We start from the raw sequence: 13,204 nt of genomic DNA on the forward strand, positions 1-13,204 counted from the left end.
GGCATTTTAAAATAGAGCCATGTTCCTCAGTCCTTTGTGTCAAGGTTCCATAGAATTAAAGGGGAAGCTACAGCTTTTTGATCATTTTTAACCTTCTTTTAGAATTTAGTGGAGAGGAGACTTCAGTGGCTGCTACTAAATTCAATAGGGTAGATTTAAAAAAGAAAAAAACAACAGAAAGGTATAATTCCCCTTTGTGTTCCATAGATTTTTAGGATAATTCCTACAGAACCTTAATGGGTTCATCTCTATTAATTTCTGTAGGATTTCTCAGTACAGCGTGGGTAGTATCCATCCAGGGAACAATATCAGTGACTTCAGTATATGACTTAGGCCTGTGTAACGCTCTGGTGGGAGCTACACAAGTAAACAAAAGGGGAAGCAAAATCTTTGTAGGGACTGATGTCGGAGCTTTACTGAAAGAATCTTACACAGTGCCTAGTACCTAGAAAATTGTTCTAATTTCACCCATGCAGCTGTCTCCAGTGAGAAGTAGAATAGGGTGTCTAAATATGGCGAGAAGCCACAATCAGAGGCCAAAGGCCTTATGCCTGTAGCCGCCAAGTAGCGTACTTATAACGCACTCATGCTTAAAAAGTCACAGAGGGGTAGCCACATTAGTTTGTAACTTCCAAAACAACAATCAGTCCTGTGGCATCATAGAGACCAACACATTTATTAAGTCTTGAGCTTTTGTGAATCAAACCCACTTCCTCGGCTTAAGCATAATCATTCATATTCATGAGTGTACTTTCCCAGCTCATTAGAACCTCAGAAGCTTTGCATTCCTGTCAATAGCAGTTTGTGACCCAGCAGCCCTTTCAACTCAGATTTATTTATTAAAAGTAGGGGCCAGACCCTAGGATTACTGATGTGAGTGAAGTTACTCATGATTCCCAGTTTGCAGGACTTGGCCCTACGCTTGGCATATTGAATAGCTTCTTACCTAGTTTTTACACTTGCAAGTCACTTAAAATTGCCAGAACATGCTAGTGGAGGGGTTGAGAAACTGGAAGGTTATCTGTCCTCATTCTTCCTTTTTAACGTCCCCCCTTCCCTACCACCATCACCCCTTCTCTAGGCTACCTGTTCTGTTTTTGTCCTCTTGTTCCCATTCCTTCCAACCCCTCAGCAACATGTATTTCACTTAATGGGTAGAGAGATATTGTTTTAGTTGGTATAACAATTGTGATGGCATCAAAAACGCCCAGCTGGTCAGCTGGAATAGGGGTTTGAACAGCTGTTATTCCCAGTGGTAAACTATGGTATGCCTTGAGCTCCTGATCAATTGAAAGTTCATAGATGTTAATAATTACCCAGGCCTGAAATTAAGGTAATTATCTGGTACAATGTTACAGCATTTTAGCAAGGAGATCAGTATGACGTAAAGTTGTGAGAAATGAAAATGCGAGTAGCTAATAATCTGTGGGGCCTGCATAATGCTTGGAAAATATGGAATAGAAACTTGGATGATATGAAGGTTTAAATGTGCTTTGCACTCTAAGAAGTCCAGCAGCATCCAAAAGAAATTTAACAATCACCACAGCTCTCCCCACACCCAGAGCCAGGTGCTGCCCCCCCACCAGGCACCCTTCCCCTGCCCCAGCCAGGCTCCGGTCCCCCTGCACAAACTGCTGGTGCCCATGCCTGGAGCCATGCTGTGAGCCACAGGAGGAGCTGCCCCTGCTGGTGCCATCACATGCTTGTTCTACCACGTGCATGGGGCTGGCGGAGGGTGCTCCATTCGTCAGACCTTGATTTCCCATTCGCCACATAAAGGTAAAGTAAGGGCTTGATCCAAAACCCACTGAAACAAAGTAAAATCTTGCTGAGGCCTCAAGGAATTGTTAGGATTGGGGTTGATCCTGCTTTGGGCAGGGGGCTGAACTAGGTGACCTCATGAGGTCCCTTCCAGCCCTAGAATTCTATGATTCTGTGAATTATGGGTGAAATCCTGGCCTCACAGAAATCAATGACAAAACTCCCTTTGACTACACGGGGACCTGGATTTCATTGTAACACTGTTTACTTTGGCAATGAAAAGAGGTGACATGACAGGTGTATGTGAAATAATGAATGGTGCAGAGAAAGCTGGTTCCAGCACTCTATTTACCCTCTTTTATGCTGTATGAACAAGTGGGCACTAAATGAAACTAAATGGCAGGAAATGTAAAACAGATTAAAAGAAATATTTTCTTACACAATATATACCTAACCTTTGGAAATTTTGCTGAAGGAAATACCTTAGCAGAAATAAGAAAATTAGACATATGAATAATAATTATAGCATATGCTGTTACATTACCTAGTGTAAAATTACAAAATTGCTAGCTGGCCTCAGAATGAAAATTTTCTGTGTGATCTAGGGTGATATGATTAGGAACGTTGTGGGATTTACACCTTCCTCCTAAATGTGTAGTAATGACAACCGTTGAGGATTGACTAACCGACAAGATAGATCACTGATCTTGTTGCTGTTCAATAATTCTTAAGTATTTTACTCTACATGGTGCATGAAAAGTGATAATATATGAATACAGAAGGCATTTGGAATATAGGAACAGTTTTCCATAGCTGTGCTGCTGTTGAGACATAAATTCTGAGTCCTTCCCAAAAGCAAAAACATAGAAGGAAAAGGAATATATTTTAAAGATCTGTTGGACAAGTCTGTTAGTACTGTTTTAAAGTTCAGATGAGTGGCTGTGTTTATTTAATGTACGCACATACAGAAACAGACAGACACAAGAACATTAGCCATCAAGAAGAGACATTATGATCCATTGAGGTCTGACCTTTTAAAGTCAGAAAGTACAAATCAACTTATTTCTCATTAACTCAATCTTAAAAATCTGGTCAGTGGTACATACTCTTATGCTTGCTCCTCTTTCAAAAAGGTCTCCCTTTCCAGAACTTGTGTTGTTTACTGCTAAGAACAAACTGCCAAAGTTAACAATCAAACTGTCTTCTTATTACCCCTTGTATAAAGAAATTCTTCCTGAATTGTTTATGGTCTAGGTCCCTCCTCCATTCCAGTCCATGACCTCTGGGTTGTAAATTAGATACTGTGTTAAGCATCTTATCCCATCAATCTGTTACTCCCCACTCAGGATCATACACACCTCCATGAGACCTCCCTTCAGTTCTTCCAGTTTTATTTTATTTTAAAATAGGTATTTGCCAACTCTGACTCATCTTTCTATATAATTCATTCCTCCCAGACCCTGAATCATTTCAGTTGTCATTTGCTGCACCTTTTTAATCTTAGCAATATTTTTCCTGCAATAAGTTGACCAAAAGCACACTCAGTACTCTAAATGTGTTCTCACCAGTGACTTTGATAGTGCTGGAACAGCTTCAGTTGACTTAAAAATCAGACCGGCCGTATATATCCAGAGAATTTGTCTGGCTTTCTGACAGCTGCCTCGCATGGTGCAGGTGGTTTTAGTTTATCTGCCATTTACCACCAAGTGATTTCCCCCTTAAAATTAATAGAAGAAAAATATTTGGAAAGTGATAGCTGCTTGTTAGATATCACTTTGAGAGTTCCTGTCCATATTTTTCTTGCCATTTTTCTCCCTCCAGGCCTCCCTTCTCCCTCATAGATTTGTCCCTGTGATATTGTGGTGCATGAGGCTGTGCTTCAGCAAAGCACTAATGGTGACTAATGGTGACCTCTGTGTTCCAGTGATATCACTGACTTAAGCTCAGTTATGCCATAAGCACCGAGCAAGGGAGAACAAATAACTGAGCAGACCAAGGAGCAGATGGCCCTCCCTTCGTCACCTCTAGTTCCAGAAGGTTCCTTCTCCATGCTGGCGGGGACGCTGGAGAGGCAGAAGAGCTCTGGTCATCCCTACCTCTTAAGAGGGGAGACCTTCTGTTTCTAACTCTTCCTGCACTGTACTAACAATAACAAGAAGTCCTGTGGCACCTTACAGACTAACAGATATTTTGGAGCACAAGTGGGTCTTTGCTCACGAAAGCTTATACTCCAAAATATCTGTTAGTCTAAAAGGTGCTGCAGTATTTCTTGTTCTTGAAGATACAAACTAACTCAGCTACCTCTCTGATACTTGTACTAGCAATGATTCAGAAAGCCAGGATAAAGGAGGTAGGGAGCCCTTAACTGCCCTTCACAACTGTGGCCTTAAGCAAGTGTTTAACTCTAAGCATAAGAGCATTGCTGTTGACATTATATGGCTATTGAAATTTAGGCTTAAAGTCAAGCATTGGCTTCAGTTCTTTGCTAAATCACAAGGATTTTTTTAAAGGAAGGAAGGCTGCTAATGTAGAGCATGGCAGTAAGCATGAGCTTTCCCAAAGATCAGTGTTTTATGTTTTGTTTCCCAGAACTCAATCTTCCTCACCAGCCTCCCTTGGTAGGGGTGGCTTCGGGTTTGAGAAGGTCTGCAATGCACGCAGCTCTGTGGGACAACTGTTACTCCTCAAGGGACAAAGGAATAGCCGCTGATTTCTTTCTGGAGCTGAGCGGTGGGGAACTGCATCTTATTTCTCTTCACAGTTTTTATTTTATCTAATGTTTCCCAGAAGGCTTTTTACAATTAGAACTCATGAGGCTCCTATCCCCGTTTTAGAGGCACTTGAATGAGACCTGACAATCTGTCATTTGCTTCAAGCTGATCTGAGGAAGAGGGCCCAAGTGCTTCCTCTCCCTGTCCCCTCTGCCCCCCCAGATTTTGACAGGTTAGTTCTTTTTTAGACCCTTTTATCCTAACCCATATGTTGTTCTCTGGCTGCTGCTAACATAAGGGCCAGTGTTCACACACAGTTCTCCAGTCAGTGCTGTGTTACAGCCACACAATCTATGAACTGCAAAAGTTATCTGTCAGTTTAGGACAGGGGCTGGCAATGGCATGGGTGCCAGGAGTGTCACACGAGCCGATTTTCATCAGTATGTGAGGCGGGAGCTCAGCCCTGCCCCTCCTCCTTCATCCAGCCGGGAGCTTGCTCCATGTTGTGCTGCCAGTGGATTAACAAAAGACCAGCTAATGCTGCCAACCACCCCCTAAACAGTAAAGCGCCACATCTTACTTATTTATTAATGAAGCCGTTGTAAATAGGACTGTTAGTGACTTTAAAAACTATCACCAGCCCTCGAACCGCACATAAAGGTCAAAAGGTCAAATTTTGGCACTCCGCCTCAGAAAGGTTGATGATCTCCACTTTGGATGTTACCACACTAGTGAGCTAAAACTTTAGTACTGAGCAGAGGGACTGCTAGAAGGCATGACTGTGATATATTGTGTGGGGAGTGGTCCTGCCCCAGATATCTCAGGACTTTTGAGCAATTGAAGTTCACCAAGTTCCCTTTGATTCATTTAGAAACATTGTCCTATATGGCATTTGAGTCCAAATACTGAGGTAAGGGCTTTATCAGTACAATAATATAGACCTGGTGTGTGGTTTCTAGCTCAAATTCTCACTGATTAGGTGTTTGGAGGTACACTGCACCCTAAACACATCAGGAGATTCTGGAGACATTGTAACCCATGAAGTATTCAAGATGGCGTTAAATTAGGATGTGATTTATTTCTTCCTGGTATGGCTATCCCGCTAGTGTAATTTAATTGACTTCAGTACTGTTCCTGGTTTACTCTGCTATAGCAGGAGAATCAGGCTTCTAATCACTAATCTGGTCTGAACCCATCATCCTCACTCTCAGGCGGCATCAGTTCTCAGATCACTTGCCTCCTCCCTCCTTTTTGGCCTCTGAAATTGACAGGTTGTATTTTTCATCCTCTGCTGGTATCCATCAGAGTAGCGCCAGTGACTTCATGGAGCTACATGGATTCATACCGACAGGGGCTCTGGTCCAAAGTATTAACATGGAGATTACATCACATTTTTTCCTGTTTCCTGACATGGCTTTCATATTATGACATCCCTGGCTGAACAGAAGTATTTAAAACACTTCATTTCATAAGCACAGGTTTTCAGGTGGTGTTTTTTAAAACCCTGGTTCTGCCTATTCTTGCTCCAACTGAATTAAAAGAACTGTTTATGAAATAAGGTACAAGTGAATTGGGCCCTCGGGCATTGCTGGGAGACAGGAGTCTCAGGTAACGAAAGACTATGAATCCCAGGAAGTGCCAAGACTATTGTGTTGCTTAATTGAGAGAAGTATCAGAGAGGTAGCCGGGTTAGTCTGTATCTTCAAGAATAATAAGAAGTCCTGTGGCACATAATAGACTAACAGATATTTTGGAGCATAAGCTTTTGTGGGCAAAGACCTGCTTCAGTCATTTTAGTTGAGTTAATTAGCTCATACTGGGGTTGCAAGCTTCTATATTCGCTGCCACTATCACCTCTAAAATGCAGAATGAATCCTGCTAGTGATATGGCAGAGTTTAAGAGAAATGTCCTCTCCCACTTGAAACCATCTGACCTGATCTCCTGTAGTATGAACGTAGTCACAAAACAACAGGCTGGGGCTGAGACTTTTTTTTTCTCCCAAGCTAGACGTTCTTGAGACCTTTTCGAAAATGAGACTTGTGAATATTTTTTTTGACTCACTCCCTTATCTCTGGGCCCAGAAAAAAAGCCCCTGATATAATTCAGATATAACAATATGTGTCGTGGGGTGAGTCGCTTGTTTTGAAAAGAAGGCAAGAAAATGGTTGAAATGCATAAATATTTCTTGATGATTGTTTTGTAAATCAAAAAGACTGGAAGTTTCAGGTATACAGTATATCACCAACTAGCCTTTCCTGCTTAATTGCAGATTGCAGATAATTTCATGCACAAGAGAGTCAGTTCATTAAACAAGATAGATAAACAAAGGCAAAATCCTATCAAATGGTATACCGTAGGACATGGCTTTAATTCAACTGCCTCAAGGGTGTTTTAGTGTGTCTAATATAGCTGTATTATACCTTACCCATTATATAGCCTCTGAGGGGCCTCAGGTCAGCAGAACACTTGAGCACATGCTGAACTTAAATTTCATAGAGGCTCACTGATTTAAATGGGACTATTTATGTGTTTAAGATTAAGCGCGTGCTTAGCCAAATCTATTTTAGCAGGATAAGAATACCAAGTTCACTTGACTGGATTTTTATCCCCCTCTTGGCATGCAGGGTGATTCATCTGTCACAGAGGCTCCCAGTACACAGGTTCTGGGAACCTGGAAGCCCTAGGGGTCCTGGCTGTCAGGCTAGCAGCTTCTTGGGAACTGAAGTGCTCTGTATAGTAACAGAGAGGGAGCCGTGCTAGTCTATATACTATCAAAACAAAAAAGCAGTCCAGTAGCACTTTAAAGACTAACAAAATAATTTATTAGGTGATGAGCTTTTGTGGGACAGACCCACTTCTTCAGATCATAGCCATACCGGAACAGAAGGTCTGTTCTGGTATGGCTATGATCTGAGGAAGTGGGTCTGTCTCATGAAAGCTCATCTCCTGATAGATTATTTTGTTAGTCTTTAAAGTGCTACTGGACTGCTTTTTTGTTTTGAAGTGCTTGATGTTTTCACACTTCCTACCCTTTGCAGCAGCCTGCCAGGGCTGCCTTGGAGTCTGGGCTCCCGATACTGTTGGGTGGGGTTCATTTTATTCTCTATCCAGGCTGCTCTACAAATAAGATACACGTTTTTAACAATGAGGAGAAGCCACCACCTCCCTTGGTAGTTTGTTCCAGTGGTTATTCATCCATCTCTTGATGTCTTCAGCCCAAGACAGAGAACCTTTTGGAAGACACTCTTTAGGCATTTCCAAATTACTGAACTAAATTTGGGGGCAACTGGCTAAAATTTATAGGACTGTGATATTTAGGAGGGCAGATGAGATGCGCTAACGACCCTGTGTGGCCTTAATCTCCAGGCATAAAATCATGTAGGTCAGTTCAAGCAGAGAGTTTCGGCATGGCCGGCATGTATGCATTGAACACCTTGGGCTAACCACTAGTTGGCACAACCGGTTCCATTACAATTGGTTCGTTTCCGTTGTGAGTGACTCAGGGCCAAAATGTGGGCACTGAAATCTGAGATGGCAATAGTGTAAAACAAGGCCATTCCTTGTTTTGCCTGAACTCCAAGGGCTGTCCAAATGCCCCGGGGTTCCCGAGATCACTCCAGACACCTTTTGAAAGGTCATGTGTCCTACATGGCGTGAAAAGGTTTTTCAATTGGGTAGTTAGCACAGACTATGCCTTTAGTTTTCCTACAGTGAACTTGCAACAGCTCGGCTTCCCTTTTTGACCATGCAGCTGGGCTACTGTAATATTGCTCTTGGTAGAGCTTCCAGAGGGGTTTCCATACCAATTGTAGCTTAGTCAGAATACTGCATTGATTGAGCAGTTGGGATTCTATTAAACTCTCATTTGGCTACATAATTCCTGGAAAATGGGGAGCCAGCAGCTCTTTCTAGGGGTGGTATGAGACCGGGGGTAGAATGCTTATAAGGGGCTTAGGAGGTAAAGCCCTGTTTTCAAAAGTGACTTGGATACTGAATCTCAATGCTATTTAGGCCTGATTTTGATGGGAATTAGGTGCCAGCATACCTTTGAGGAGCTGGGCCCTAAAACACCCAGCTCCAGCTTTTGAAAGAGCATCTAGGCATTGCTATGCACTGCAACATAATAAGTAACTCTCAGTAAATAACTGATGATCTTAAATCTTATTGTCAAAATAAATTCAGACACTTAGAAGTCCAAATTCCATTGACAGTCAATGGGATTTACATTCCTAAGTGCATGGATCCCTTCTGAAAACGAGTTGTAAACTCCTAAATTAGTTAGGTGTGGTGATGCTGAGCACAGCAATGCCTAGATATTGTCAAAAGTCTGGGCCTGAGTTGCTCTTGAAAATTCATTATGGTTTATGTGGCGCTTGACAGGCCTTTCAATTTTATAATTTCCCTGTTTGTTCTCCCAGCATCTCCTCAGGGAAGTTTTTAAACATTTGTCAATAGTAAATGGTTATTGGAGCTGGCTTTCTGCAGACTGGGTTGCATATTTATGTGTGTATAAAGAACAGGGCAGATTCCCATTTCATTTACAATAATATAAATCTGGAGAAGCTCGAAAGCTGAGATTCTGACCCCCATCAGGTTAGCCAAGGCCCTAGAGCCTTAAAAAAGTTACGTCTCGAATTAAGGTTGGCGGGTATCTCACTTTTGACTGGAAAGTCCAGCTGAAAAGGGGGCAGTGTCAGTTAGATTTACTGACTGGAAACGAAAAGCCTGGTTAGCACGCGTGGGGGGAGGCGCTAGGTCAGTCATCAACCCACACCAGTCCCTACTCAGCCAAGGTCACCTCCTTCCCAAATCTCATGGGCAGGCACTGCAACAAGCTACGGTTCCAACCCTAGTCCATGAGCAGAGGGAGCCCTGCTGGTGAGGGGGAAGAAAGGAGAGGGGGAGAACCACAAGCTTAGAGGAAGAGGTGGGCATCATGGGAAGAGAAGGAGCAGGGTTGAGAGGAGGTAGCACAGGGGGCAGAGCCTTGTGAGAAAGGTGTGGGGCAGTGGTGGAGCCTCAGGAGAAAGAGGTGGGGCAGGAGGCATCTGCTTTTCATCACTTAGAAAGCTGGCAGCCCTATTTATAGTATCAATGACTTTATCTGACTACACTAGGACATTAATCTTATAATAGTGGGGCCTAAAATACCACAGGGACAGATGCTTTGGAATGTCCCAGATAGACAAATTAGATAATCTACCTACCTTAGATCAGTTTGTTGGTGTTCTATAATGCTTTTATACACCAGATACTAAGCAAAAATGAATAGCATTGTGTCCAGGTAAGGTGTTGACTACACTAGGGATTTGCCTCCACCGCAACCAGCCTTATAGATACATGCTACAGTTTGTACCAATGCACTTACCCCGGGATCAGCTTCAGTAAACTGCACTGGTGCAAATAAAGGCTTGAAACAGTTTTTCCCGTCTAGGTCCAGAGCAAGGCTGATGAAGTTGTCCTGGTGGCTTGGTCACACATGGCTGAAATCCCCCCTTGTGGACAAGGTCAGAGACATTTGTTATGGTGGAACAAGTATAGTAAGCTCTTTCATATCTGCCATTCTATCACCCACAACTCTCAAATAACCAGCACTTTAACCATAGGTACATTTTAGTTATGTAGATTAAAGTGAAAGTAAATACTAATAAATACAGCAAGTACAGTATAAGTTTACAGCCTACAGTACAACAGTTGTTGATAAATGAAGTACTCTGAATGCATTTTTGTTTGTTTCTTAATATCTAATCTTGTTTTCCTTTCGTGTTATGCATTGCTGGGTAAACCTCTCTGTTATCCAGAATGATTGACTATCCAACAACCTCACGGTCCCTGGGCTGCTGGATATGAAAGAGTTTTTGTACAGACCATCATGCACCTTAAATGACCTAAGCCAGCTGGCTCTTCCTCACTTATTCTTACCTGGCTGTCGTAATATTGCTGCACTCAGGACGAGTGTGTTGCATTTTGGAAAGAGGAAGCTTCTCAGCTGGGGACGTCTTATCTCCGGTTATTCATCAGTTATTACGAACAGAGTTTAGCTCCACCAACCAAAGCAAAACTAAAAAAGGCACAGAAAACAATGTATCACAATCTGCTCTCCTTAGGCATGGAAGTAGTAAGGAGAGAGCTGACATGAGGCCAGATTCAGGGCCATAGCCTGTGAGGTGCTGAGTCCTTTCCCCTCCCACTAATTTCCATGGAGATGAGAGTGAGAAGCATCCCATAGAACTGAGGCCTTAGAAGGCATTTGGCCAACTTTCAAAGAGATTTTGGAAGACGCTCCCGTCTTGCCCGCAAGGGTAGATAAAAGCCTGAATGCATGTGCGGCATGGTGGGATCATGTGGAACAGGCAAAGCATGTTTACTCTTCAGTGGTTGGTTGGCGAGCTTGCGCTTTTTCATTTTTTCCACAGAATCATGTAATTAAGGAGAAAATACTGTGAGCATGAATAAATACCAGACTATCAAGGTTATTAAGAATGGCATATTAGTCGCACAGTACGTGCAGTGTTTGGTGAAGAACTACAGTTTGCGTGCTAAGTGTGATATTAGATTTTTGAATTCTTGCCAATGAAAACAAAGCTTGAGTGTAATGCAGCCATCTCAGACTCATGGCTGGAATACTTTTACACACCCAGACACCAGATATGAGAGTGCGTGTGAGCAGGTATAGACTCTCTCTCTGGCTACATCTTCACTTTCAGGGAGATTGACACTGTTGTGGTGGATTTTCTGGAGTTCAGTTTATTGCACCTGGTAGGGACACACTAAGTCAAACTCACAGAGTGCCTGTATCAGCCCTGGTACTCCTGCCCCTTGTTAGGAGTCAGGAGTAAATGATCATATCAATTTCCTACAGTGGAGACGCAGAAGCCCAAATTAAGGTGTCTCAACTCCAGCTACTTAATTAACATAGCTGAAGTTGTGTCTCTTAATTCAAGCTTCCACTTTTTTTTTTTTAAATTGGAGATACACATCTCCTAGAACTGGAAGGGACCCTGGGAGGTCATCTAGTCTAGTCCCCTGGCCTTTTGGCAGAACCAAGCAACATCTCTGACATCTATTTGCCCCAATCCCTAAACAGCCTCCTCAAGGATTGAGCTCACAGCTCTGTGTTTAGCAGGCTAATACACAAGCCACTGAGCTATCCCTTTTGTGTAGAGCTGTCTTTTCTCTCACACACACCTTCATTCAAACAGGGTTATAAAGAAAACCTAAGAAAAATCTCCTACAGGAGGTGTCTGTTCACCATCTTGCGTCTTTATTGTCCAGTTTACTTATTGAATCATAGAACACTAGAACTGGAAGGGACCTCAAGAGATCATCGAGTCCAGTTCCCTGCCCTCTTGGCAGGATCAAACACCATCTAGACTATCCCCAATAGGTGTCTATCTAACCTGTTCTTAAATATCTCCAGTGATGCAGATTCCACAACCTCCCTAGGTAACTTATTCCAGTGTTTAACCACCCTGACAGTTTGGAAGTTTTTCCTAATGTCTAATCTAAACCTCCCTTGCTGCAGTTTAAGCCCATTTCTCCTTGTCCTATCCTGAGAGGCCAAGGAGAACAATTTTTCTCTCACCTCCTTGTAACTCCCTTTGAGGTACTTGAAAACTGCTATCATGTCCCCTCTAAATCTTCTCTTTTCTAAACTAAACATGCCCAGTTCTTTCAGTCTTCCCTCATAGCTCATGTTCTCTAGACCTTTAATCAGTCTTGTTGCTCTTCTCTAGTTTCTGCGCATCTTTCTTGAAATGTGGTGCCCAGAACTGGACACAATACTCCAGTTGAGGCCTAGGGAGCACTGGACAGAGCAGAAGAATGACCATGATTTGTGGTTTTGGCTTTGCCAGGCAGGGTCTTTATTTACTCAAGACTAGTTACGTTTAGGGCTGCACATCCCAGAAGTGTATGAGTGTTGAGCTTCTTCTGAATTTAGAGTTTACACTGACTTTGGAGGATCATAAAAGGAAATGTGCCCCACATTACAGGCAGATGTATGTTTTTGTGCAGGAGGAAAATGCCATACCAAATGTGGGTTTTCCAGGTCATGGCTAATTATGAAAAAGAATAGAAACAACCCTGAAGTTGCTCCAGGAAAGGAGATAGAAAGAAGATTGTGAATGCTTCCTGTGTTGCAAAGGAAATGAAAGTTCCCTCTGATCTTTTTAAATCATATTTCCAGTAGAAATGAGTACAGGAGAGACTTCATATAATTTTATGTTGCTGGTAAGAAGCAGGGGGAAGCTGCCTTCCTATCAGTTAGTTTGTGCCACATTGTGTCTTGTCTACAGGAGGGAGTTAATCTGCCGCTTTTTGATGTGTATTAAGTGGCGTGTGATGCACAAGCTGCATAAACAGCACACGCGTGAGAGGTCCGCGTCCTCAGTCAATGTGCATCACTCTGTACCTATGGTGCTGGCTTCCCATCCTGGGGCCCCAGGCTTTGCTGTTGCGCAGCGTGCGGCATGTGATTTTTCTTGCTGGGCATTGTCAGGTGTGTAATGGAAGCCAGGGGAGGTCAAACTTTTAAAAACTCCCATTTTTCCTCTGTCCCCTGCTTCCTGTCTGGGTGGGCTGGCACCACTTCTGAATCACCAGCAGCCAGAGTGCACCTGACTGTGCTCTGCCCTGCAATGCTGGCAACCTTGAATGTGCAGAGGCAGTTTGGGCTGTTTTTCAACACGCAAAGCGGGGTGACGTCAGTTTGGGCCTCCACCTACCACAC

The sequence above is a fragment of the Carettochelys insculpta genome, chromosome 1, assembly GCF_033958435.1.
Source record: "Carettochelys insculpta isolate YL-2023 chromosome 1, ASM3395843v1, whole genome shotgun sequence".
Taxonomy (NCBI): Eukaryota; Metazoa; Chordata; order Testudines; family Carettochelyidae; genus Carettochelys; species Carettochelys insculpta.